Genomic DNA, 26,385 nt, shown 5'->3' with positions numbered 1-26,385 from the left:
CAACATCACTCATTATCAGAGAAATGCAAATCAAAACCACAATGAGGTACCATTACACGCCAGTCAGGATGGCTGCTATCCAAAAGTCTACAAGCAATAAATGCTGGAGAGGGTGTGGAGAAAGGGGAACCCTCTTACACTGTTGGTGGGAATGCAAACTAGTACAGCCGCTATGGAGAACAGTGTGGAGATTTCTTTAAAAACTGGAAATAGAACTGCCATATGACCCAGCAATCCCACTTCTGGGCATACACACCGAGGAATCCAGATCTGAAAGAGACACGTGCACCCCAATGTTCATCGCAGCACTGTTTATAATAGCCAGGACATGGAAGCAACCTAGATGTCCATCAGCAGACGAATGGATAAGGAAGCTGTGGTACATATACACCATGGAATATTACTCAGCCATTAAAAAGAATTCATTTGAATCAGTTCTAATGAGATGGATGAAACTGGAGCCCATTATACAGAGTGAAGTAAGCCAGAAAGATAAAGATCAATACAGTATACTAATGCATATATATGGAATTTAGAAAGATGGTAATGATAACCCTATATGCAAAACAGAAAAAGAGACACAGATGTACAGAATAGACTTTTGGACTCTGTGGGAGAAGGCGAGGGTGGGATGTTTTGAGAGAACAGCATCAAAACATGTATATTATCAAGGGTTAAACAGATTACCAGCCCAGGTTGGGTGTATGAGACAAGTGCTCGGGCCTGGTGCACTGGGAAGACCCAGAGGGATTGGGTAGAGAGGGATGTGGGAGAGGGGATCGGGATGGGGAATACATGTAAATCCATGGCTGATTCACGTCAATGTATGGCAAAAACCACTACAATATTGTAAAGTAATTAGCCTCCAACTAGTAAAACTAAATGGAAAAAAAAAAGAAAGAGGCTTGATAAACCCAATATATTTACAACCTGTTAAAAAAAATTATTTTGTGGTTGAAAGTTTTCTGGAACATTATACCCAGATTAATTTTCATCAAGCTATGAGTTCTCATGTTACTCACATTTGTAATTATTTCTGGTGGGAGTTTTAACATTTAATGATGAAGACCAGCTGAAGTCTTTCCCACACTCTTTACAGTCAAAAGGTTTTACCCCATGAGGTCAGTCCTTTCATGCCTTCGGAAGGAAGTGGGATGATTGAAGGCTTTCCTGCATTCTTTACATTCATAGGGTTTCTCTCCTGTGTGAGTTCTCTCATGTCTTTGAAAACTCTGATACCACCTGAAAGTTTTTCCACATTCCGTACATGCATAAGGTTTCTCTCCTGTGTGAGTCCTTTCATGGGTTTGTAAGGAACTGTATCCTCTGTAGGCTTTACCACATTGTTTACATTCATAGGGTTTTTCTCTAGTGTGAGTTCTTTCATGTGTCTGAAGATAACTGAGACATCTGAACACTTTATGACATTTTTTATACTCTCAGGGTTTTTCTCCAGTGTGATTTCTCTCATGTCTTCGAAAACTTTGACAACATCTGAGGGATTTTCCACATTGTTTACATTCGTAGGGTTTCTCTCCAATATGAATTCTTCTGTGTGTTTCTAAGGAAGTATAATTTCTGCAGGTTTTTCCACACTGGTTACATTCATAGAGTTTCTCTCCAGTGTGTGTTCTTTCATGAATTCGAAGTGAGGTTGAATAACTAAAAGTTCCTCTACATTTCCTATATTCATAGGGTTTCTCTCCAGTGTGGGTTCTTTCATGTTTTTGAAAGGAGGGGTAATACCTGAAGGTTTTGCCACACTGTTTACATTCATAGGGTGTCTCTCCAGTGTGACTTCTCTGGTGTGTTTGAAATGAACTGGGGGAACTCAACACTTTCCCACACTGCTTACACTTACAAGGTTCAACTCTAGTGTGAGTGATCATGTGCATGTGAAGGCTTGCAAGACCTCTAAAGGCTTTTCCATATTCCTTACATTCATAAGGTTTTTCCCCAGTATGAATTCTTTGATGTTTCCGAAAAGAACTGGGACAACTGAAGCCTTTACCACATTTTTTGCATTGGTAGGGTTTTTCTCCATTGTGATTTCTTTTATGTATTTAGAAACATATGTTAGAACTGAAAGTCTTAACACATGACTTACATTCATAGGGTTTCTCTCCAGTGTAAACTCTTTTGTGTTTTGAAGGAGAGGTAATATCTGAAGGTTTTACCACATTGTTTACAGTCATAAGGTTTCTTTCTGGCATGAGTCTTTTCATGTGTCCAGAGTGACCTGGGACAACTGAATGTTTTACAACATTTTCTATGTTCACAGAATTTTTCTCTTGTGTGAGTCCTCTTTTGTGTTCGGAAAGGTTGATTATATCTGTAGGCTTTTCCACAATGTTTACACTTATAAGATTTCTCCCCAGTGTGGGTTCTTTCATGTATCTGAAGTGAAGCTGAAGAACTATAAGTTTTCCCACAGCCTTTACACTTATAAAGAGGCACCCCCACTATGTGTTAGCCTGTGCCTATGCAAAGTTTTGAGCCATATGAAGGCTTTCCCACATTTCTTACATTTATAGGTTTTTTTCTCCACTGTGATTTCTTTTATGTTTTTCAAAACACTGCAGGTAACTAAAGGCTTTCCCGCATACTTTGCATTTATTCTCTCCATTTGCCTGATACTTATGGCTTGTGTCCAATGTGACTCCTGGTGGACCTATTATGGGAGGAATGAAGCATGAGGTCTTTTCCACATACTTTGTGTCCCCATGGTCTTACTCTGAGAAGAGTTTTCTTCTTCAGATTGTGATTTGGAATAAGGTTGACGTTTTCTCCTCAAGGACTATCCTCTTTACCTTCACAGAATCTCTCTGCCTATGACTTCTGCAAAAAAACAAAAAGGGAGTATTAATGATCTCTTTGTTAATGATTTCATATTTATTAAAAATGCTTCAGCTACACTCTTGAGAAACCTATATGCAGGTCAGGAAGCAACTAGAACTGGACATAGAACAACAGACTGGTTCCAAATAGGAAAAGGAGTACCTCAAGGCTGTATATTGTCACCCTGCTTACTTAACTTAAATGCAGAGTACATCATGAGAAACTCTGGGCTGGAAGAAGCACAAGCTGGAATCAAGATTGTCGGGAGAAATATCAATAACCTCAGATATGCAGATGACATCACCCTTATGGCAGAAAGTGAAGAGGAACTAAAAAGCCTTGATAAAAGTGAAAGAGGAGAGTGAAAAAGTTAGCTTAAAGCTCAACATTCAGAAAACCAAGATCATGGCATCTTGTCCCATCACGTCATGGGAAATAGATGGGGAAACAGTGGAAACAGTGTCAGACTTTATTTTTGGGGGCTCCAAAATCACTGCAGATGGTGATTGCGGCCATGAAATTAAAAGACGCTTACTCCTCAGAAGGAAAGTTATGACACCTAGATAGCATATTAAAAAGCAGAGACATTACTTTGCCAACAAAGGTCCATCTAGTCAAGGCTATGGTTTTTCCAGTGGTCATGTGTGGATGTTAGAGTTGGACTGTGAAGAAAGCTGTGCGCCAAAGAATTGATGCTTTTGAACTGTGGTGTTGGAGAAGACTCTTGAGAGTCCCTTGGACTGCAAGGAGATCCAACCAGTCCATCCTAAAGGAAATCAGTCCTGGGTGTTCATTGGAAGGACTGATGCTGAAGCTGAAACTCCAATACTTTGGCCACCTCATGCGAAGAGTTGACTCGCTGGGAAAGACCCTGATGCTGGGAGGGATTGGGGGCAGGAGGAGAATGGGACGACAGAGGATGAGATGGCTGGATGGCATCACCGACTCGATGGAGATGAGTTTGAGTAAACTCCGGGAGTTGGTGATGGACAGGGAGGCCTGGCGTGCTGCGATCCATGGGGTCGCAAAGAGTCGGACACGACTGAGCGACTGAACGGAACTGAACTGAACACTTTTACAATTTATAGCAAAAGCATAGGTTTGTTTTTTTCTATCACGTGTGAATTGTTCGAAATTCAATATACCAAGTACTCCACAAGAGGACTCACCAAAATGGTGATATTTATATACAGGGCTTATTAATACTGCTTCCATGTGAACTATTTTGCAAACACTGAACATTATGTCATATATAAGAAAGTAATTTGGTGAAAATTTTGAGAAGCAATATATTTGAAGCATGGGTTACCTTGTTTCTTTTTAAAATCTGGTACAATAGCATAATTCTCATGTGAAATACTGCTTTCTACTGTGAATGCCACTCACCTTAGTTTTCTCCCCTGGTTTCTGTACTGATCTTCAATATCATGATCTTCCCATGTTGTTCCTAAAATACACATAAAAATGATCCCAAAGTATTAGAAGTTATAGAAAAATCAGTAGACTCTAGTTCTAAAATGAGCTGTGACAGTATCTAATTTATTTATTTACCAATGTCCTCCCTTTATACATTCCACCTCTTAGAAAAATACTGATGGGCAGAAAAACTTGTCCTTTGACAAGGTGAAGGTCAGTTGTCATCCTTACCTACTGAGGCCAGGTTCCTGAAGATTTCCCACATCACATCTCTGTAGAGTTTCCTCTGTGAAAAATCCAGTAAAGCCCACTCTTCCAGGGTGAAGTTCACAGTCACATCCTCAAAGACCACTGAGTCCTAAAACATCCCAAATATGTGTACAGTAGGATGAGTGAGACTGACAGCTCTGTACATCCATACTCCACTTATAGGAGGGTTACTTATGACTCTGTTATTTCCCATTTACTTATTTTTTGACTTGTTCATCAGAAACTCTCTGTCCATGCTTCCTTCCTCATAAATTTAACAGCATCATAAACATGTGAAAATTACTTACATAGTTTTACTGTGATCACATTACAAGTCTGTTTTATTTATTTTTGCCTACACTAGGTCTTCGTTGCTATGTGGGCTTTTCTCTAGTTGTGGCAAGTGGGGGCTACTGTCTAGTTGCAGTGCTCGGGCCTCTCACTGCGGTGGTTTCTCTTGTTGTGGAGCACAGGTTCTAGGGCCATGGCTTCAGTAGTTGCTGCACATGGGCTCAGCAGTGGTGGCACATGGGCTTAGCTGCTCCAAGGCATGTGGGATCTTCCTGCATCAGAGATCAAACTTATGTCTCCTGCTTTGGCAGCCGGATTCTTTACCACTGAGCCACCAGGGAAGCCCCGCTATCTAGTGGCAGGGTCCACAGTATGTTGAGAAATGGCAGAAATGCTCTACAAATGAAACAAATATTATCAATTCAAGATCACCCACTTGAGAGAAAAACTCCTTCCTCTCCTTCTTTACTACCCACCATTTACACATTCCATGAGAGAGGCTCATGAGGGTAAAATGAATAAAAACATAGCGTTCTATTCCCATCACCGAAAACGAGAGTTCAGGAGGCCTGTAGCATCCAATTTTTAACAAGGTTCAGATGGCCATTTTGTCCTAAAGTATTCCAAGCCGTTAGAAGTAATCAGATGCTGCTAACTTAGAATGAAAATATTCTTGCAGAAAAGCACAGCTTCCACTTTGTGTAGTATTTATCACAAACCCAGTTCTTTCTTTTTCTCTCTGTTCAATTTGACAGGTTGGAAAGTTATTTATAACTTAGAGCTCAGACATGAGGAAGAAGACATAAAAACTTAAGATTATAAATTCCCTATGTTTGTGTACATCAAGACTGTTTTCAGCCAATTTTTGGTGTACACACACACACACACACACACACACACACACACACAGATAATAACATACTAAAAAAGTGTTTTCCCACAGAACCACAATAATCTCTCCTGGGCCTTGCTGACACTTTTTCAAAAGTTAATGAGACTCCCCTGGTGATCCAGTGATTGAGAGCCCATCTTGCAATGCAAGGGATGAGGGTTCAATCCCTGGTCAGGGAACTAGGATCCCACATGCTGCGAAGCAACTGGGCTCACTGTAATTATGAACCTGTGAGCTCTGGAGCCCAAACGCCACAAGAGAGCCCATGCACAGCAACGAAGCGTCCTGCATGACTCAATGAGGGTCTCGCATGCTGCATCTGAGACCCGATGCAGCCAAATTTTTTTTTAAAGTTAAGAAGCTGAAGATTGCAAGAGAGCTTCTAGTCCATAATGGTCAGATGGTGGATTTGTCCATGATACATTATATAAAGGTGTCAGCAGTACTTTCCTCCAAAAGAACAAAAAATCATTTTCCAATCAGGAGGGAGTTGTTTCCTGAGTAGGCACTCTAGAGGCTGCCCTCCTACCTACAGTTGCATCCAAGCTCCCCTAGAGAGTAAAGGAGCATGACAGCTCAATCCCTGGGTTTCCCTGATGGCTCAGTGGTAAAGGATCCACCTGCAATGCAGGAGACACAAATTGAATCCAGGGATTCAATCCCTGGGTCAGGAAAATCCCCTGGAGAAGGAAATGGCAACCCACTCCAGGATTCTTGCCTAGAAATCCCATGGACAGAGGAGCCTGGCAGGCTACAGTCCACTGGGTCACAAAGAGTTGGACGTTGAGTGACTAAGTGCAGCACTGCAGCTGAATCCCTGAGCACAGGAATCCCTCAGCTGATGACATCACACGTTCCCAATAGACTGTGAAAAGCTTTACTCCTCCAAAACGGGAATCTCCACATACTATGGAGTAACGAAGCCCGTGAGCCACAACTACTGAAGCCCACACACCTAGATCCCACGCTCTGCAACAAGAGAAGCCACCACAATGAGAAGCCTGTGCATTGCAATTAGAGAGTTGGTTCTCCGGTACTCTGACATGATTAATGAAACTGATACATATCTTGTGATCATTACTAAGATAAGAGAGAGGACTTCTCGGGTGGTCCAGTAGGTTAAGAGTCTGCCTGCCAATGCAAGGGACACAGGTTCGATCCCTGGTTTGGGAAGATTCCACATGCCACAGAGTAGCTAAGCTCCTGCACCACAATTTCTGAAGCCCACGCACCCTAGAGCCTGTGCTCCACAACAAGAGAAGGCACTGCAGTGAGAAACCTGACCACTGCAACTAGAGTGCATGCAGCAGTGAAGACCCAGTGCAGCCAAAAATAAATACATAAGATTTAAAAAAGAGAGAGACGGGAATTACAACGTAAGGCATCAAGGGTAACCAGGAGGCATATGAGGTAGGTACTGAAGGCCCTGTGGTGTGCCTTTTGTAAGGCAAATTAAACAGTCTAGAGCCTTCTGTAGTAGGGGATTTCGGTTCAAGGTGGCCCAGCAAGTAACAGTATAAATGCTCTCCAATTAACTTGTAAACAAGGGATTTGTTGCCTCCAAAACATTGAGGAAATTTAGACAATGATGTGGGTGCTGAGAGAAACTACTGCTATTTCTCATGGTATCAGGAAGGGGGTGGCCTTCTTTTTATTATTTTTTTTAATGCATCCATTAAAGGATGTCCAGGCCTCATATGTTTGGAGCAATGCCCATCCACTTTTTACAAATCCCCCTTTTTCAATATCGTATGTCCTAAATGTCAAATGAACTTCCTCAGAAGAGATGTCATTAATGCCACGTCACCCCTCTGCTCATGGCACAAAGTGGATGCAGGACAGACCCTGCCTGCTGAGACTGAGTGCAGTGGCAATGGTGCTGAGGTTCCCCCAGGGTAACCAGGTAAAGCTATCTATATCCCTTCAGAGGAGAAGGCCAAATGCAGATGAGGGGCTGCTGAAATAGGCATTGAACAGAACAGACTTAGGCAAATCTGTGAAAGCAGAATGTTCAGCAGCTGCTGAGTCATTTCCACAACATTGGAGACTGGGAATAAGGGCTTTACTTGGTAGGACAACAGCCTCAAGACTGTGGCATTCCACTGTGAGGTGTCTGTAACTCTTTCTAGGCTTAAGAACAGGTCAAATTAAGCTGTTCTAAGTAGAAGCACTGGGGATAATTGCAAATTTATATAATCCTAAAATTAAAGGTTTCTAACAACAGTCTTCAATCCTCAAAGGCCCTTTTTAACTTGTACTGGACCATACCACTAATTTAACTAAGGCATAAGGTCCATGGAATTTCATTTTGTGAAGGCAATTTGGAAGTAGCAAGAACTTAATTTGTACGATTTACTGGTTCAGAGCTCTCCTGCTCACTACTGGATATTTTACAACAGTGGGCGCTGTGATCATAAGGACAAGCAGAGTTCTGAAGTATACCAATATGTCCTCTATATTATATTTAGCAATTCCTCCAAGATCATGCAGTATCTTGCTTAAGAGTAAATTTAAGTACAACAAATACAAGACCTTGCAGTGAGTAACTGTAGGAAGGTTTGTAAATTCTTTCATTAGAGGAGGAGACAGTAACACTGATTTTAAATCTAAGCTATAGGGATTTGCCCGGTGGTCCAGTGGTTAAGACTGCGATCCCAATGCAGCGGTATGGGTTTGATCCCTGGTTGGGGAACTAAGATCCTGCAGGCTGCAGCTAAAAAACATAATAAAACCAAACAAAGAAAAAAAAAACAAACAAAAAAACCCCTACATTCTAGAGGTCCAAAGGGCAAGGACTGTCCTTTTAATCTTTTTAGCTATGTAAATTCTTATTAAAAAAAAAAAAAATCTGTTTGGCTATGCAGAGTCCTGGTTGTGGCATGCAGGATCTAGTTCTCTGACCAGGGGTCAAACCCAGCCCACCCCTCCCCAGTACACACACACATACTGGGAGCACGGTCTTAACCACTGTGCCACCAAGGAAACTCCTGTAAATTCTTTTAGTGCATTTTGTATTTCCAACTGGAAAATTGTGGACCTTTTTAAATATCTTTTTCCTTTTGTTCCTTCTCTCCTATTCTTCCCTAGATTACATTTTAACACATTATTGACTGGAGAAGTATTAAAGCCACAAGTGTTGGTTTCTGCAAGAATACCCTGGTCAATAATGTGTTGTGCTGTATGTGCAGCCGTACTTAGTTGCTCAGTCATGTCTGACGCTTTGCGACCCAATGGACTACAGCCTGCTGGGCTCCCCTGTCCATGGGGATTCTCCAAGCAAGAATACTAGAGTGGGTTCCCATGCCCTCCTCCAGGGGATCTTCCCAACCCAGGGATCGAACCCAGGTCTCCCGCAATGCAGGCAGATTCTTTACCAGCTGAGGTACCAGGGAAGCCTCAATAATGTGTTAAATCCCAAGATATACTTAGAAAAGAGTGTGTCCTCTCTACCCTGGCATTCCTAAATGTTTGCTTCCAGAGAGGTGCACATTAGTGTCATCAGGATCAGAGACCTCCTCCACGGTAACTGGTTATTTTACAGAGTTTAAGCACCCCAGGCTTAAACTGGTTTGAACTAATCCCTTTGCTGTGTATGTGTCTTGTCCCCCTAACTCAGAGGGTCAGGAGCTTTGTTGCAGTGGAGTCAGGGGCAGCAGCAGAGGTACCTAAAAGTCCTGGTGAAGGGCTTCCCCAGTGGCTCAAAGGTAAAGAATCTGCCTGCAAAGCAGGAGACACGGGAGATGCAGGTACGATTCCTGGCTCAGGAAGATTCCCTGGAGCAGGAATGGCAACCCACTCCAGTATTCTTGTCTGGAGAATCTCATGGACAGAGGAGCCTAGTGGGCTACAGTCTATGAAGTCACAGAGTCGGACACGACAGTGACGGTGACTGATTGACTGAGCCCTCTGCTATTAGGCGTGGACTCAGCCTGCCACCTAGTGGCCACCTTTTCCAATTGCTTTTTCTCTGAAATAACTGCTCTTTAAGCAGTGACCATCTGAAGGGCTCACCTCATTCAGAGTGTAATCGGGATTTTCCTCTCCTAACAGCAGGCAATCCCAGCCTCAGTTACATTTTTACTTAAAGACACAGGCAGGTTCCAGCCAACACATCAACTGAGCACCGTGTTAACAAAGGCTTAATTCCCATAATCCTACTCAGAAAAGATACAGAATTACCAAAACTTCCAACTCGGGGTCCTCTGTATATAGAACTCAGGCTTGGTGGGATCAACCATGCTACATGGGGGCAGCCAGCACAGAGGATAGGAGAAGCTACCCAGCAAACAGCAGGTCACAAAGCAAGAGCCTCCAGGCTTTCTTATGAGCCTGTCCAGGTAAGAAGCACTAGGGTAAAAGGGAGGGATGAGGCTTAACTTTTAGCACTAGGCAAACATCAAATACTTGAACCCCTGACAGCCCATTATAAGAACAAACCCTGTAAGCATTCACATTGGTTTGTTTTTATACAAAGAAACACTAACAAAATGAAATCAGGAAGTAATCAAAACTGCTTATTTCAAAGGTTTATTCACTCAGTCGTCTCCAACTCTCTGCGACCCCATGGACTGTAGCCCACCAGGATCCTCTGTCCGTGGAATTCTCCAGGCAAGAAGACTGGAGTGGGTTGCCATTTCCTACTCCAGGATGGCTGGAATAAGAGCAAAGTAGAGCAGGATATGTAGGTTAGTTTCCTATCTTCAGTTCAGCTCAGTTCAGTCCTGTCTGACTCTTTGCATGGACTGCAGCATGCCAGGCCTCCCTGTCCATCACCAACTCCTGGAGTTTACTTATGTCCATTGAGTCGGTGATGCCATCCAACCATCTCATCCTCTGTCATCCCCTTCTCCTGCCTTCAGTCTTTCCCAACATCAGGCTCTTTTCAAATGAGTCAATTTCTTCACATCAGGTAGCCAGAGTATTGGAGTTTCAGCTTCAGCATCAGTCTTTCCAATGAATATTCAAGACTGATTTCCTTTAGGATGGACTGGTTGAATCTCCTTGCAGTCCAAGGGACTCTCGAGAGTCTTCTCCAACACCACAAGTTTCCTATCTTAGGAATTAAAAATAAAATTTTTTTTTATTCAACCTTCCCATGCATTACTTAGTGAAAATAAGAGAAATTTACATATGCTATATTTTCCTATGATTAATCATTATTTTTAATTAGCTTTTGCTTTTTATTTTAATTTTTAAAAATATTTATTTATTTATTTGGCTGCACTGGGTCTTAGCTGTGGCATGTGCGATCTAGTTCCCCAACCTGGGCTCGAACCGAGGCCCCCTGCAATGGGAACTCAAAGCCCCTGGATTACTAGGGAAGTCCCTAGTTTTTGCTTTTTGAAATTAAACTTTTCTACATAGGAAATCACTTCAAGATTTAACCCTTTAAACATTTAACAGATATAAAACCACAGACCATAAAAAAATTTACAAATTCCTTGCTAACAAAAGCAAGGGGTGGGGGGGGAGGCTTCTATCAACTGCCCCCAACTAATGATACTTCAACTTGTAATTTTTCAACTTTACAATGGTATGAAAACAATATGAATTAAGTAGAAATCATACTTTAAAGTTTGAATTTTGATCTTTTCCAAGGAGAGCAATATGTTTTATGATGCGTACTCAGTTGCTCAGTTGTGTCTGACACCCTGCATGACCTGTAGCCTGCCAGGCTCCTCCTCTGTCTATAGGATTTTCCAGGCAAGAATATTGCAGTGGGTTTCCTCCTCCAGGGAGTATTTCCAGCCAGGGATCGACCCCAAGTCTCCTGGATTGGCAGGTGGATTCTTTACCACTGCACCACCAAGGAAGCCTTCCTTCCACTATATTTAACACAAATATTTTACAGAATGAGAAGTATATTATAATACATTAGGGGTTTCAATTAAGCCCTGAAATATATTAGGAATTTCAAAGATTTCCATAAGTTCTGAGGTGTTTTCCTCGTATCAGTGAAAACAGAAATTCAACTGCCTTTTCCCCACATCCATTAAAATAGGAATTCATTTGCCTTAGGAATAGTACAGCCTCTTAGAAGTCAAAGTTCTCCAGAGACAAGGATAAACACTGACCTAAAAATGGAAAAAGCACCTGAGAACTCTAAAACACCCATATCTCTCACATCTTGAGGTTCTCTTGCCTAAATGGAACCAAAATTCTATTTGGTTCCACAATTTTCTTATCTTACACTGTAAGTGTCAATCAACTTACATTGTATAACCCCAAAAGCCAATACAAAGTCATTTCAAAAGCTGCAAAATTCAATGATAAAGGAATCAAAAGGAAAGAAACACAAATACTGGAATCAACACAGATATGTAGCATGCTTTCCTACAATTCAGAAAGAAAAAAACAAAAACCACACCATCCCCCCCAGGACTCCCCTGGTGGTCCACTGGCTTCATCTTCCAATGCAGGGGGTGTGGGTTCAATTCCTGGTCAGGCAGCTAAGATCCCCCATGCCAGGGCTAAAAATTAAAAAAAAACCTAAAACAGAAGCAATATTGTAATAAATTCAATAAAGATTTTTATGGTCCATATTATTAAAAAAAAAAAACTTAAAAAAAACACCGCACCCTACATTCAGAAAGGTTCTAAACACTCTTGGTTGAAATGCATGTGTCACATCTACAGCGCGTCAGTCCCTGGTGGAGAAGGGCAGGGACAGCTGAGCGGCCACACGCCCTCTCCTTCCCCGGAAGCATGGAGGGTCCCCTTCCCTCAGGCTTTTATTCTCACAAGTGAGGAAACGGTGAGCCTGATTCTGTTTAAGGTTCTCACACAAATGAACTCCCAAATTCATCAACCCTTTGTCCAGGAGACAGAACACCTGACCTTCAGACTTTCTTAACATGCATCAGTTACATTCTGAACGCAAAACTTTGCAAAACTTCAACATAGAACTCAAAAATGTCTAGACCTCAGGAGGCACAACTACAAACTCAGGAACTCCACCATGCCCCACCCACCTCCAATCCGTGTGCTCACATGTCCCCAGCGTTCCAGGGCTCCATAGCTTTTCTCAGCATAAAGTCCTGCGCTGGGTGTGGACACCAGCAGAAGGAGGTTCTCTAGGGAGGATCCAACAGGCCTTGAAGTACTTCCATGTGCAGGCAAAGGGAGCCATAGCTTGGCTCAGCAACCACAGGCCTCTGCTCCTTGCTGCAGTTGCTTTGGAAAAGGGTTGATATTACTTTAAATGTCACAAACCCAGTGTGTGAACAGTCCAGAAGGTCACTCAAACCCAGCATTTACATAGAAAGGAGGGGAAAAAATTTTAAGGCATTTGACAGGCTTCCCTTGTGGCTCAGCTGGTAAAGAATCTGCCTGCAATGTGGGAGACCTGGGTTCTATCCCTGGGTTGGGAAGATCCCCTGGAAAAGGGAAAGGATACCCATTCCAGTATTTTGGCCGGGAGAATTCCATGGACTGTGTAGTCATGGGGTCACAAAGAGTTGAACGCGACTGAGCAACTTTTACTTGATGAGTTCAAACAGAAAACCCCAAATATCTATTCCTTTCAGAAAAAGGTGTCAGGTAATTGTTTCCAGTAAAGAAATTGGTTCATAAATAATTAATCATACTGGAACACTCACTTCTGCTCTGCAAAATCTAAGCCCTGGAAATTTACTAGAAACATCCCAAAGTACAAAACAGACCTCAAAAACTTCCTGTACACGCTCAGGAATAAAGAGTGAAAGAATCCTATACAAACAGAATGTGAAATACTGGAATATATTATTTTCTTCTAAAATGCACCTTCTGGCTTGCCTCTTTGGAAACTAGTTTATACTGTCTTTCAAGCTCTATTGATTAACTACATTTTACCTCTATTGAAAAACCGAGACAAATAAGTGAAAAAAATCTTTCCAAGGTGACAAATCCAGGGAGGGGCCATGCTGACAATACAAAACGCCCAGGAAAATTTCCAAAAAGACCCTCCACCCAAAGCACTTCCCGTAGGATGTTGTATCCAGGAAAGATTAGGGGGAGAGGCTAGAGATTTGATGCAACCTAATTCTAAGTGGTTATTCTCACTTTCCTCCCATGAAAACAGACAAATATAAATCTTTTAAAAACAGCATTCCATGGCTCTGGCAAAAGAAGATGAAAAATATTGGGTCTGTTTGACATGCAGCCGGAACGCAAATAGTTAATTGATTATAGCGCTGTGAATTGGAGAGAAGTTGGCAGGGGGGAGGAGGTGAGGGATCTGAACATTTAGGGATCTACTATCATCCCAGGAAGTGAAGGGGACAGGAGCATGGATTTGAGACTCTGCTTCCCCAATATCTGGAAAATCTGGAAAACTCTGGAGAAAACAGATGAACCCCTGGTTGAAAGGAAGGACAGGGCATACCACAGTCTACAGTTCCTCCCACTCACGAACCCCAGCAACCCAGGCCTGACTGTCACTAAATGACCCGCCCCCTGGTTATCGCACAACCTGGGGATACGCGGGAAGGCCGGCTCAGCGCGGCCCAGGGAAGCTCCGGGGCCGGGGCTAAAAGCCGCGCGAAGTGATGGACTGGACGCCCGGGGTCCAGTCGCGGGTCCAGTCGCTGGTCCACCGCCCAAGCTGCTCGCCAGAGGCGACTGAGATCCGAGAGCTCCGCCCCGATTCCGTACCGAGGGGCAGCACACTCACCATTTTTAGGCTTCCCGGGTCCCCCTGAGGCCTTCCCACAGCTCCCACGACCAGTGCTGAGTCAGAGCGCAACACACACCAGGGCCGACTCCATCAGGAAGCATGAACCACAGACACACGATTCCCCAGTGAGGCGGGCGAAGGTGGGGTGGTCTTCACCTGAGTGGTGTGTCGCTCCACCCACCTGCACAGCGGCGCCCTCTGATTGGATAGTTCGGAGGGCAAGCCCCTCAGCTTGAGTGACAGTTGGAGGAAGGAAGCCAGGCTTAGGTAAACCAACTTCTTCCAGTCGGTAGGAACACGACCGAGACACGATTATTTGCATTGAGCCTTTACAGTTTTCTGCCAGCTCTTTGCGAACATGTGGGCACAGTTTACAGGGACTCTTTTTAAATTACTTTACTTTTTGACCTTGTCCTGCGGCACATGGGAGCCTAGTTCCCTGACCAGGGATGGAACTCAGGTCCCCTGCACTGGTCTTGCGGAGTCTTAACCGCTGGACCCCCAAGGAAGTCCCTACAGGGAATTCTTGACTGAGTTTCTGCGAAACAAGCACGCAGCAATGAGGATGGCCCAGACTACACTGGAAGGAGAGAATCTTATGTCTCTAGGGGTCAAAGGCTTCCACAGGGCTGTCAGGCCACTCAGGGAACTGTGAGCCTTGTTCCGGAACACGAGACACTAAATGTGACCTCACTGTTTATAAGAAAGAACCCGGCTGCATTTGATCTTTGATCCTTGCAAGGGTTGAGCTTTCCACCCATCCGTTTCCCACCTCCATCTGTTGTTATTCGGTCCCTCAGTCTGGTTTGGCTCTTAGAGAACCCAGGGACTGCAGCACACCCTGTCCTTCACCATCTCCCAGAGCTTACTCAAACTCATGTCCATTGAGTCGATGATGCCATCCAACTATCTCATCCTCTGTCGCCCCCTCCCCCCCAATTCCTCCTGCCTTCAATCTTTCCCAGCTTCAGGGTCTGTTCCAATGAGTCAGTTCTTCGAATCAGGTGGTCAAAGTATTGGACTTTCAGCTTCAGCATCAGTCCTTCCAATGCACCCCCCACTTATTTGGTACTTAAATGAAAGAAACCCCGGGGCATTTGGATCTTCAGGAAGTCTGAACCCAGGAAGCCTCAACCTGGGTGCAAGGGCTCAGTCTAAGCACAGAGTGTGAGATGTTTCATTAAACTGTCAGGTGATGAAATAAAAATTTGTATTCTAAGGTAAGTCAAGGAGAACGTAAACATAAAAATTTTTCTCTGCCCTTTGGCCTCCTCTCTCCCCTCTACTCTGTACTGTGTATCAGCATTATGCATCAGCCAAACCTCCCCTCCGGCAGAAATACCTGATCAATCATAGAGCAATATCCTCCTAGTCTCCAGATAACTCCATAAGAGCTAGCCTTCTTGCTTAATCTTGTAAGGGGCCACGAATACCCATGATCCATATTAGTACTTAGCTTGTGCATGTAGACCTGGACTGTGCAAACTGTCAATAATCCATCATTTAATGTACAGTCCTCTGTCTCAAAATCTTATATAACTGTGCTTTGACATCTAATAAGCTTATATTATGTCCTTGGAGCTTTCTGAGGGGCTGTTCCCAGATTATAATCCTAAATGTGGCTCAAATAAAATTATCCATTTCTTTCTTAGATGAATTTTTTTCATCAACACAGGTTTCACTAAAATCACACTTAACATGGGAAGGGAATTTTATTTTTTTAACTTCTTATTTTATATTGGAACAGGCTTCCCTGGTGGCTCAGACAGTAAAGAATCAGCCTACAGTGCAGGAGACCTTGATTTGATCCCTGGGTCGGGAAGATCCCCTGGAGAAGGGAATGGTTACCCACGCCAGTATTCTTGCCTGGAGAATCCCATGGACAGAGAAGCCTGATGGGCTATAGTCCATGGAGTCACAAAGAGTCGGACATGACTGAGCGACTAACACAAATATAGCCAATTAACAATGCTGTGATGGTTTCAGGTGGACAGCAAAGGGACTCAGCCACACATATGTGTATCCAGTCTCCCCCAAACTCCCTTCCCATGGAAAGAAATCTATTTTAGATCAGATTTTGCCTGCATTTCTAGAAAACTTCAAAACATAAATGACTCTAATGTACCTAAGGCAACTAATTCTGATTTTCTCTGATAGAAGAAAAACAGACTTTATGTAAATAGGAAATATCTGGAAATCTGCCCCCACCAGCTTTACTGAGATATGACTAATAAAACTGTCTGTATTTAAAGATTACAATGTGGTGGTTTAATATATGGAATTCTACATTGTATACTTGAAATCAGCCAAAACAGTAGAGTAACACTTAATCAATCCCCAACCTGCAGGATCTAATGCCTGATGATCTGAGCTGGAGCTGATGGTAATAATAATAGAAATTAAGTGTATCCTTGGTGCCTAAAGGGTTGGGGACCACTGGATTAATTGATATCACCACAGACACAAAAAGTAACCATGTGTGGTGATGGATATGTTAATTAATCTGGAAACTCTAAGATCCCTACAAGATTGAATCACAGAACTCTTCTGTATTTAATTTATATGAACACCTTTATTGAGACATAACATACATACCATACAATGCATCACATTAAACAATTCAAAGGTTTCAGTATATTCCCAGATATATGCAATGACTCCCACAGTCCTTGTTTGAAGATTTTCACCATCTCAAAAAGAAATGTCTCTATACTTTTTCACTCTAAATATCCCATCTTCATCCTTCAGTGCCCAGCCTTAGAAAATCTTAATCTACTATCTGTCTCTATAGATGTCCTTATTCAGGGCTTGCAAATGAATAAAATTATGTAACATATGGTTTTTGTGATTGGTTTCATTTATTATTTTTCCAAGGGACATCCATGTGGTAGCATTGATCAATACTTCATTTTATGGCCAAATAATACTTCACCAGATGGATAAGATGTTTTGTTTATCCTCTTATCTCTCATCTGTTAACAGACATTATCTTCATTTTTTGGCTGCTGTGAGTAACATTGTTGTAACTTTCACCTACAAATTTCTGTTCGACCATATGTTTTCATTTTTCATAGGCATATAGCTGAGAAAGGAACTGCGGGGTCATATGATAACTATGCTTAATTTTTTAGAAAATGCTGGACAGTTGACCAAGTGGCTGCACTATTTGTGAATCAAATATTTAAAGTGTTGATTTTTTTAAAAAAAGGATCTAACTAGAATTCTGTGTTGAGCAAAATTATCCTTCCAAGGTAGAGGAGAGATAAAGACTTTGAGACAAATGCATTAGGGAATTTGTCACCAGTACACTGGCTTTGCAAGAAATATTAAAGGAAATTCTTCCAAAGGGAGGCAAATGATAAAGGGAGAGCTTTGGAGAAAAAATGAAGCGAAAATATCACTTTTTAAAGTTCTTAAATAATCTGACAAGATAACACTGGTTCAAAATAATAACAGAAATAATTCATTTGGTAATTATAACTTATGCAGAAGTAAAATGAATGACAGCAACATTGAAAGGCACAGGGAGAGAGAAACTGGGAATACTCTGTCAGGAGGAATTTATACAACCAGTGAAGTAGTTTAGTGATACTTGAAGGTCAACTTGGGTTAACTGTAAATGTATACTACAAATTCAAGAGCAACCAATGATAAAGTAGATAGAGGACAACTGATATGCTAGGAGAAGAAAAAATAAGATCAGATAAGATTCTCAAAGCTAGAGAAGATGGGGCAGGGGTGGGGGGCAGGGAGGCAGAACACAAAAGGGGATTTAAAAAAAAAAGGCAACAAATAAAAACCACAAAAATTATGATAGGGGGACTTCCCTGCTGTTCCAGTGGTTAAGACTTCACCTTCCAATGCAGGGAGTATGGGTTCAATCCCTCATCTGGGAGCTAAGATCCCACATGCCTCTTGGCCAAAAAAACAAAACATAAAACAGAAACAAATTCAATAAAGACTTTAAAAGTGGGCCACATTTTAAAAAATGAGTCAAAAAATTATGATAGATATTAATGCAACTGTATCAACAATCATCTTGAAAGCCAATGATCTATGGCAGCAGTGGAGACGCAGACATAGAAAACAGACTTGTAGACACAGTTGGGAAAGGAGAGGGTGGGACCAGTTGAGAAAGTAGCAAGGAGACCTATACATTGTTCCTGTTGTTGTTCAGCCACTCAACTCCCTGTGACCCCATAATCTGCAGCAGCCAGGCTTCTCTGTCATTCACTATCTCCTTGAGTCTCCTCAAACTCATATCCACTGAGTCACTGATGCCATCCCACCATCCTCTGTCGTCCCCTTCTTCTCTTGCCCTCACTGTTTCCCAGCATCAGGGTCTTCTCCAATGAGTCTGCTCTTTGCCTCAGGTGGCCAAAGTATTGGAGCTTAGGCTTCAGCCTCAGTCCTTCCAACGTATATTCAGAACGTATATATTACCATATGCAAAAAGATAGCCAGTGGACACTTTTTGTATGATGCAAGGGGTGCTCTGTGACAATGTAGAGGGGTGGGAAGGGGTGGGAGGTGGGATGGAGGTTCAAGAGAGAGGGGACATAAGTACACCTAATGGCTTCCCTAGTAGCTCAGTTGGTAAAGATTCCCCCAGCAATGCAGGAGACCCCGGGTTGATTCCTGGGTCAGGAAGATCACCAGGAGAAGGGATAGGCTACCCACTCCAGTATTCTTGCCTGGAGAATCCCCATGGACAGAGGAGCCTGGTGAGATACAGTCCATGGAGTCTCAAAGAGTTGGACACGATTGAGAGATTAAGCACAACATTGCTGATTGATGTTGATGTACGGCAGAGACCAACGCAGTATTGTAAGGCAATTATCCTCCAATTAAAAATAAATTTTAAAAAAGCAGCATATAAAATACATCCTGAAAAAAAAGTCAATGGTCTAAATACAACTGAAAGACAGATACTGTCAAAGTGAATCAAAAAACAACATCCAAAATTGTGTGTTGTCTGTAACAAACCAACATTAGCATCAAAGACAGGTGGAATAAGACTAAGATATGGAAAGATATATCATGTTAACATTAATAAATAGTTCAAATATCTAATTTCAGATAAAGCACAGGGATAAAATGAGGCACTACATAATGATAAAGGTGTCACATCTCTAAGGAGACAAGGCAATCCCTGTGCTTTTGTACACAATAAAGTGGCAAAATACATTAGGGGAAAATAGATAGAACTGCAAGGAGAAACAGATGGCTCCACTATTATTACTTCAGACTTAAACACTCCTCTATCAATAATTATGAGAAACAGCAGGGAGAAAATCAGGAAAGCCTCAGTTGAATTGTACAGCATTCTCAAACAACTGGATTTAACTGAAAACCATTTAATTTAATGGAATAACTCCATTAAAAAACAACAGACTATACATTCTTCCCAAGTACATAAAGAAAATTCATGAAGACAATACACATTGTTGAACATAAAACACAGTTTAACAAATCTGAAGGAAGAGAAATTATATATGTTTTCAGACAAAAAAGTAATTAACCTAGAAATAAATAATAGGCCTTGGGAACTCCTCAAATATTTGGAGATTCAGTTCAGCTCAGCTCAGTTCAGTTACTCAGTCGTCTCCGACTCTTTGCGACCCCATGAATCACAGCACGCCAGGCCTCGCTCTCCATCACTAACTCCCGGAGTTTACTCAAACTCATGGCCATCGAGTCGGTGATGCCATCCAGACATCTCATCCTCTGTCGTCCCCTTCTCCTCCTGCCCCCAATCCCTCCCAGCATCAGGGTCTTTTCCAATTAGTCAACTCTTCGCATAAGGTGGCCAAAGTACTGGAGTTGCAGCTTCAGCATCAGTCCTTCCAATGAACACCCAGGACTGATCTCCTTTAGGATGGACTAGTTGGATCTCGTTGCAGTCCAAGGGACTCTCAAGAGTCTTCTCCAACACCACAGTTCAAAAGCATCAATTCTTCAGCGTTCAGCTTTCTTCACAGTCCAACTCTCACACCCATACATGACCACTGGAAAAACCATAGCCTTGACCAGATGGACTTTTGTTGGCAAAGTAATGTCTCTGCTTTTTAATATGCTATCTAGGTTGGTCATAACTTTCCTTCCAAGGAGTAAGCGTCTTTTAATTTCATGGCTGCAATCACCATCTGCAGTGATTTTGGAGCCCAAAAAAATAAAGTCTGACACTGTTTGCACTGTCTCCCCATCTATTTCCCATGAGGTGATGGGACCAGATGCCATGATCTTAGTTTTCTGAATGTTAAGCTTTAAGCCAAATTTTTCACTCTCCTCTTTCACTTTCATTAAGAGGCTCTTTAGTTCCTCTTCACTTTCTGCCATAAGGGTGGTGTCATCTGCATATCTGAGATTTTTGGAGATTAAACAACACTTTTTTTTTAAATGTGTTAATTTATTTGGCTGTGTCAGGTCTTAGCTGCAGCATATGGGAACTAGTTCCCTGACTAGGGATTGAACCTGGGCTCCCTGCTTTGAGAGTGCAGAGTCTTTGCCACTGGACCACCAGAGAAGTCCCAACAACACTCTTCTAAATAATTCATGGATCAAAAGAGACTCAAGAGCAATTAAAAGTTATTTTGAACTAAACAAAAACTAAACAAAATTGAAAATACAACTTATCAAATTTGTGGGAGCTAGCAAAAACAGTGCTTACAGGAAATTTATAACACTGAAGGCATACACTTGAAAAGAGATCTGTAATCAATTATCGAAGCCTCAATATTACAAAACTAGAAAAAGAAGAACAAATTACACCAAAACTAAGCACAAGGAGAAAAATAATAAAAATTGAAGAAGAAATCAATGCAATTACAGGAAGCCAATGGAGAAAAAAATCAACAAAACCAAAAACTAACTCTTTAAGAATATTAATAAAATTGAGGTACATCAATGCAAGTTGAGGGGAAAATAGAGACTATTAATATCAGGAATAAAAAGGGAAAAAATACAACTGTAAAAGCACTTAACAAAATATATTCATAACAGCAAACTACAAGCAGAAGGGAAGTTCTTCTTCCTGGGAAAGACTACCTACAAGAAACTGTCAACATTAAGTGTAATGGTGAGAAACTAAATACTTCCCTGGTAAGATCAGGAAGAAGGCAATGATGTCCCCTTTCTCTCCAGGCCTAGTCAACCCTGTACCACAAGTCTAAGCTAATCCAATAAAAGGAAATACAAAGAAAGGAAATAAAAAGTGTACAGAATGTGAAGTAGTAAATAAGACTGTCTTTTGTCACATACAACATGATTATGGAAGAAAAACTCAAAGAATAAACAATAACAAAGAAAACTCTTTGAACTAAAATGATGGTAGATTAAGGTTGAAGGATAAATGGTTACACAAAAGTCAATTCTTTCCCACAAATCATAAACAGTTAATATACAAAAGTCTATGTTTTGCTATAGGTCCAAACAAATATACTCAAAGTAATGTTTCTGATATAGGAAAAAGTCGTCTAGTAGGCTTGGTTTTGGTGTCAATTTATCGAAGAGCAGTGCATCAAAGAAAGAGAAAAAATTGAATGTTTGAACTTCTTATGAAAATCTTGGGCCTGTGACGCATAGAGTCAAAGTATTAAAGAAACATAGTCTGAAATCATTGGAAGAAATTTTATTAAACAAATAATATCAACAAAAAAAATGGAAAACTGATCATTGAAATACATCCCGATGGAAGATATCGGATGAAAAGAAGTGAGAGAAAGGAAAATAAAAGAAGAATAAGATATGACTAGATACTTACTATTATGGCTCAAATCAAATTATCAAGAACAAACACCGAACAGTAGAGATGTATTGTACAGTACATCTGTACATGTAATGTACAGTAACAGGAACCCTTACTCACTACTGATGGAAATGTAAAATGACATGCCTAATTTCAGCCATGAAATTAAAAGATGCTTACTCCTTGGAAGAAAAGTTATGACCAACCGAGACAGCATTTTAAAAAGCAGAGACATTTCTTGGCCAACAAAGGTCCGTCTAGTCAAGGCTATGGTTTTTCCAGTGGTCATGTATGGATGTGAGAGTTGGACTATAAAGAAAGCTGAGCACCAAAGAATTGATGCTTCTGAACTGTGGTGTTGGAGAACACTCTTGAGAGTCCCTTGGACTGCAAGGAGATCCAACCAGTCCATCCTAAAGGAAATTAGTCTTGAATATTCATTGGAAGGACTGGTGTTGAAGTTGAAATTCCAATACTTTGGCCACCTGATGAGAGAACTGACTCATTTGAAAAGACCCTGATTGGGAAAGATTGCTGGGAAAGATTGAAGGTGGGAGGAGAAGGGGACGACAGGGGATGAGGTTGGATGGCATCACCGACTCCATGGACATGAGTTTGAGTAAACTCCAGGAGTTGGGATGGACAGGGAGGCCTGGCATGCTGCAGTCCATGATGTTGCAAAGAGTTGGACACGACTGAGTGACTGAACTGAACTGATGCCTAGTTTGGAAAACAGGCGGTTCCTTAAAACTAAACCCATTCTTTCCACCTACTCCATCATGTCCCCTTCTATTTCTCCAAATGAGCTGAAGCTTAGGTTCATAAAAGACCTAATTATGAATTTTTATAAGAGTTTTATTCATGACTGCCAAGCCTCACAAGTAACCAAGATATCCTCCCATAAACAATAGAGAAAATAATCATGAGAATATCCACTCAATGAAATATTGTTCAGTAATAAAAGGATATGAGGTATCAAGCCAAAAAGACATGGAGAAACCCTAAAATAAGATTGCTAAGTGATTATATCTTTCTGAAAATGACAAAACTATGAGAAAGTGAAAGATCTTTGGTTGCCAGTGATTTGGAGTGGGAAGGAGAAAATAAGAGGTGGAGCACAAGGGATTTTTAAAACAGAAAAAGTACAAGATACAAAAATGAAAGACACATTATTTCCTAACATCAAAGTCCAGACAGTTTATTGGGTGGGTCAAAAGTTCATTTGGATTTTTTGTGACATCTTATAGACAAACCCAAAGGAACTTTTTGGCCAGCCCCATAACACACAGAATCAAAGCAATTTTTACATGTAGATTTTAATGCATCAATATTAGCTCATTGAATGTAACAAACATACCACAGTCATACAAATTATTAAAAACAGGGCAAACTATCCAGAGGCACAGGGGTTATGTGGGAATTCTGTTTAATTTCTCATCAAGTTTTCTGCAAACCTAAAACTGCCATAAATAAGTCTATTAGGAAAAAAAGATAAAGACGGATGTATTAATATTCATCTCAGATGATGACTGATAACTGGAAAAGGTCATCTTTCATTCAACTGATTTGAATTTATTTCAATGAGCCATTATGGTGCTCTTATGAGGCCTGAACTCTGAGACTTGGAAGAGAGGGTAAAACTGCACTGAATGCCGTGTTCCACCAGATGTCCTGAGAAGTGAAATGAGTGCCTTGGTTACTATCAGCAGTACCTGGGGTTGTGATGTGGATAAGAGCGTCCTGGCAAGGCCTCAGTATATATACAAATAAGTGTTACCTTGATGTACATCGTGGGTATCTGGTAGGGAAGAGATTTCCAAAATTCTTTTGCCATCAACTCTTAGATGATCGATCGCCCAGGGGCTTGTAAACACATGCTGTCCAAGCCAACTGCTGGTCAGGGCTAAGACGACAGGCTGATGTTGGGTCTGTTGTGAACCCTTGAGTCCCCTCCTTCAGCAGGATGTCCCAACTAAGGCGTGAAGAGCTGGATCACGCATGAATGTGGAGATAATCATTCTGAAGTCTATGAACTCTCCTTGCTCTTCACTCAGGGAACCCTAAGAAGCCCACAGGGAGCCTAGCGGTCTGGGAAGGGGTGACCTCCTTCATCACCTGGCACCTGGCAAGGAATCCAGGAGAGGGGAGGCCCCCCTCCTTTAAGTAGGTTATGGCGGGGGTCCCAGAATCATCTGTATCTTGTCTCAGAGGGGTCTCCACAGCTGTGCTGAGCTCTTGGAGTGCTGCTTCCAGGCTCCAAATCATAACGGGAATCTGAATGTGGGGGTCCTATGTTCAGGGCTATCTGTTTTCAGCACATCTCTGTCAGGAGGCATAATTGCAGCTCGAGTGGCGGACAGTGCAGGGCCAGGGCAGGACCTTGGTTAGAAGCCTGTGGACAGCTTCAGGCCTGACGGGAAACTCCAGAAGCAGGAGCGGAGGTCCCTGAAGCCTCTACTGTGACTCAGGCTCTGATGGCACCAAGGGGAGTACCTGTCATCGGCTTGGGCTTTCGTGGGTTTGTTTTGTAATTTTCCTAAGGGTTTATAAGTAAAGGATATTCCGTAAGATGGTATGGAAAAGCCCAAATGAATGTTTCGGCCAACCCAGAATTTTTTTTTTCCCATCCTGTTGAATCGAGTGCCTACCATGCACCTCACACTGTGTTGGGCACAACAGTGATTCAACTCAACTGTTCTTTGTGTTGAGGTTTATTTATTTATTGTTTAGATGACTCCCTCATTCCCACAGTCGTTAGCATCCAAGGAATGGATGTGAGGTGCTCTGCGATCTCCCCTCTGGCCAATGGGAAAGCCATTCTTGGACTCAACTGGCAGGATTTTGCTGCCGTCAGGACGCCTCCAACTTGGGATGCCATTCCTGGAGAGTTAAGTGGGAGATGCCCTGGCATCCTGCCCTGCGTTTTTCTCTACAGCCCCAGCTTTCCTTGGTCCAACCTGCTCCTTCACAGTAGAAGGGGGAACAGGGAGTTCTGGCCAGGGCTCCTGTAGCCCCCTTCACAGTGGGAGCTCCCTCCTCTCAAGGGCTGAGGCGAAGTGCCACTGATAGCATGACGGGGGATGTCCTTCTCCCCAAAGACCTCTCCATCTGACTCCATCCTGAGAAGCGGTCTCCCTGAGTGCAGTTCAAGAGCCCTTTCCCTGGCCAAAGGGGGCCTGGGAAGCCCAAGAGATGAAGGGATCCCTCCACACCTGCTGTTCCTAGGGGCTGCCCATTGGTTGTCTCCAATGGGCCGCCCCCCTGTCAGCAAGCTCCACTCACTCTGAGCACCCCCTCCTGGGGAAGAAAGCGAGATGGGGTGAAGATTCTCCCCAAGGCTGTTAAGCCTTAGATCACACATGCTCTGATCAGCAGAGGTTCTCTACCTCAGCTTAAAATAATTTGAATTAGCAAAAACCGCTTCAAGGTAAACCATTAAATTGAAACGGTTGATGGATACCACAGGAATGCTTAAATGGCAGCTAAAAAAAAAAGAGAAAAAAAACTAAAACAATCCACAAAGAACTCCTAAGTAGGCGTTTGCTACAAACTTCAAATTTACAAATACATTAGGGGTGTTAGGTAGTCAGAATAGGAAAAAGGAGTCAGAATGGCGGTGGCTAAAAGACAATGGAGGGAAAAGCTTGCTAAAATAGAAGAAAGCAAGGTTGGAAGATCAGAGAGAAAACCTCAGCTAAAACAAACAGCCTTCCAGGCTAGACCAATTTACATAGGGCAGGCTCAGGGAGAGGAGAAAAAAACATATAAAAAGGGAAGCCAAAATTGGGCCAGGGGGCCTCTCTTCTCTTCGGGTCTTTTGGGTTGGCATGCCCTCATGACTGAAGGATGTATTTTCCTTTACTTTCTAAATAAAACTGAGTTGTAACATAAAACTGAATTGTAATATGGAGCTGTAACACTGGGCCCTCTGTTGCTTCAAATTTTTGTTGTGACAAGACAGACCCCAGGAAATAACAAACTCCCCAGACAGGGGCAAGAGAGTGGGAGGGGTTTATGGAGACAGGAAACTGCACAACAGTTTAGAGGGGCAGAACTCTGTATATGCAAGGAATATTTGAGAACAGTTTCTTCATCTGAAAGGATGTGGAAGATCCCTTGGCCTCGGAGTGGTACACGCAGTCCATGGCTTAAACTGAGTATGAGAGTAATTTAAATATTCCGAAGAAGAGCTGAAGAAATCCATTTCATACTTTTGCATGACTTAAAGTTTACAGTTCCTGCAGTTTCCATCCCAAATTAGCAGACCCCAAAGACATGCATTCTGCGGAGAAGGCACGA

At 42.2% G+C, this 26,385-nt stretch overlaps 1 long non-coding RNA gene and 1 pseudogene across 2 annotated transcripts; both read right to left on the bottom strand.

Moving 5' to 3' along the window:
* Positions 1–321: 321 nt before the first annotated feature.
* LOC139033860 (zinc finger protein 709-like) lies at positions 322–4,706 on the bottom strand (annotated as a pseudogene).
* Positions 4,707–10,168: 5,462 nt separating this feature from the next.
* LOC139032146 (uncharacterized) lies at positions 10,169–14,529 on the bottom strand. Of its 2 annotated transcripts, none has more exons than XR_011484671.1 (3): positions 14,337–14,529; positions 12,658–12,859; positions 10,169–10,739 (listed from the first exon to the last, which is right to left on the bottom strand). It is a non-coding gene; the product is annotated as an uncharacterized lncRNA (long non-coding RNA). The 2 variants fall into 2 exon arrangements; XR_011484672.1 differs by having other exon boundaries at positions 10,169–10,735.
* Positions 14,530–26,385: the final 11,856 nt, after the last annotated feature.

The sequence above is a fragment of the Odocoileus virginianus genome, chromosome 3 (assembly GCF_023699985.2).
Source record: "Odocoileus virginianus isolate 20LAN1187 ecotype Illinois chromosome 3, Ovbor_1.2, whole genome shotgun sequence".
Lineage (NCBI taxonomy): Eukaryota > Metazoa > Chordata > Mammalia > Artiodactyla > Cervidae > Odocoileus > Odocoileus virginianus.
Note: the sequence above shows the minus strand (reverse complement) of the source record. Positions and strands in the feature narration are given on the sequence as shown.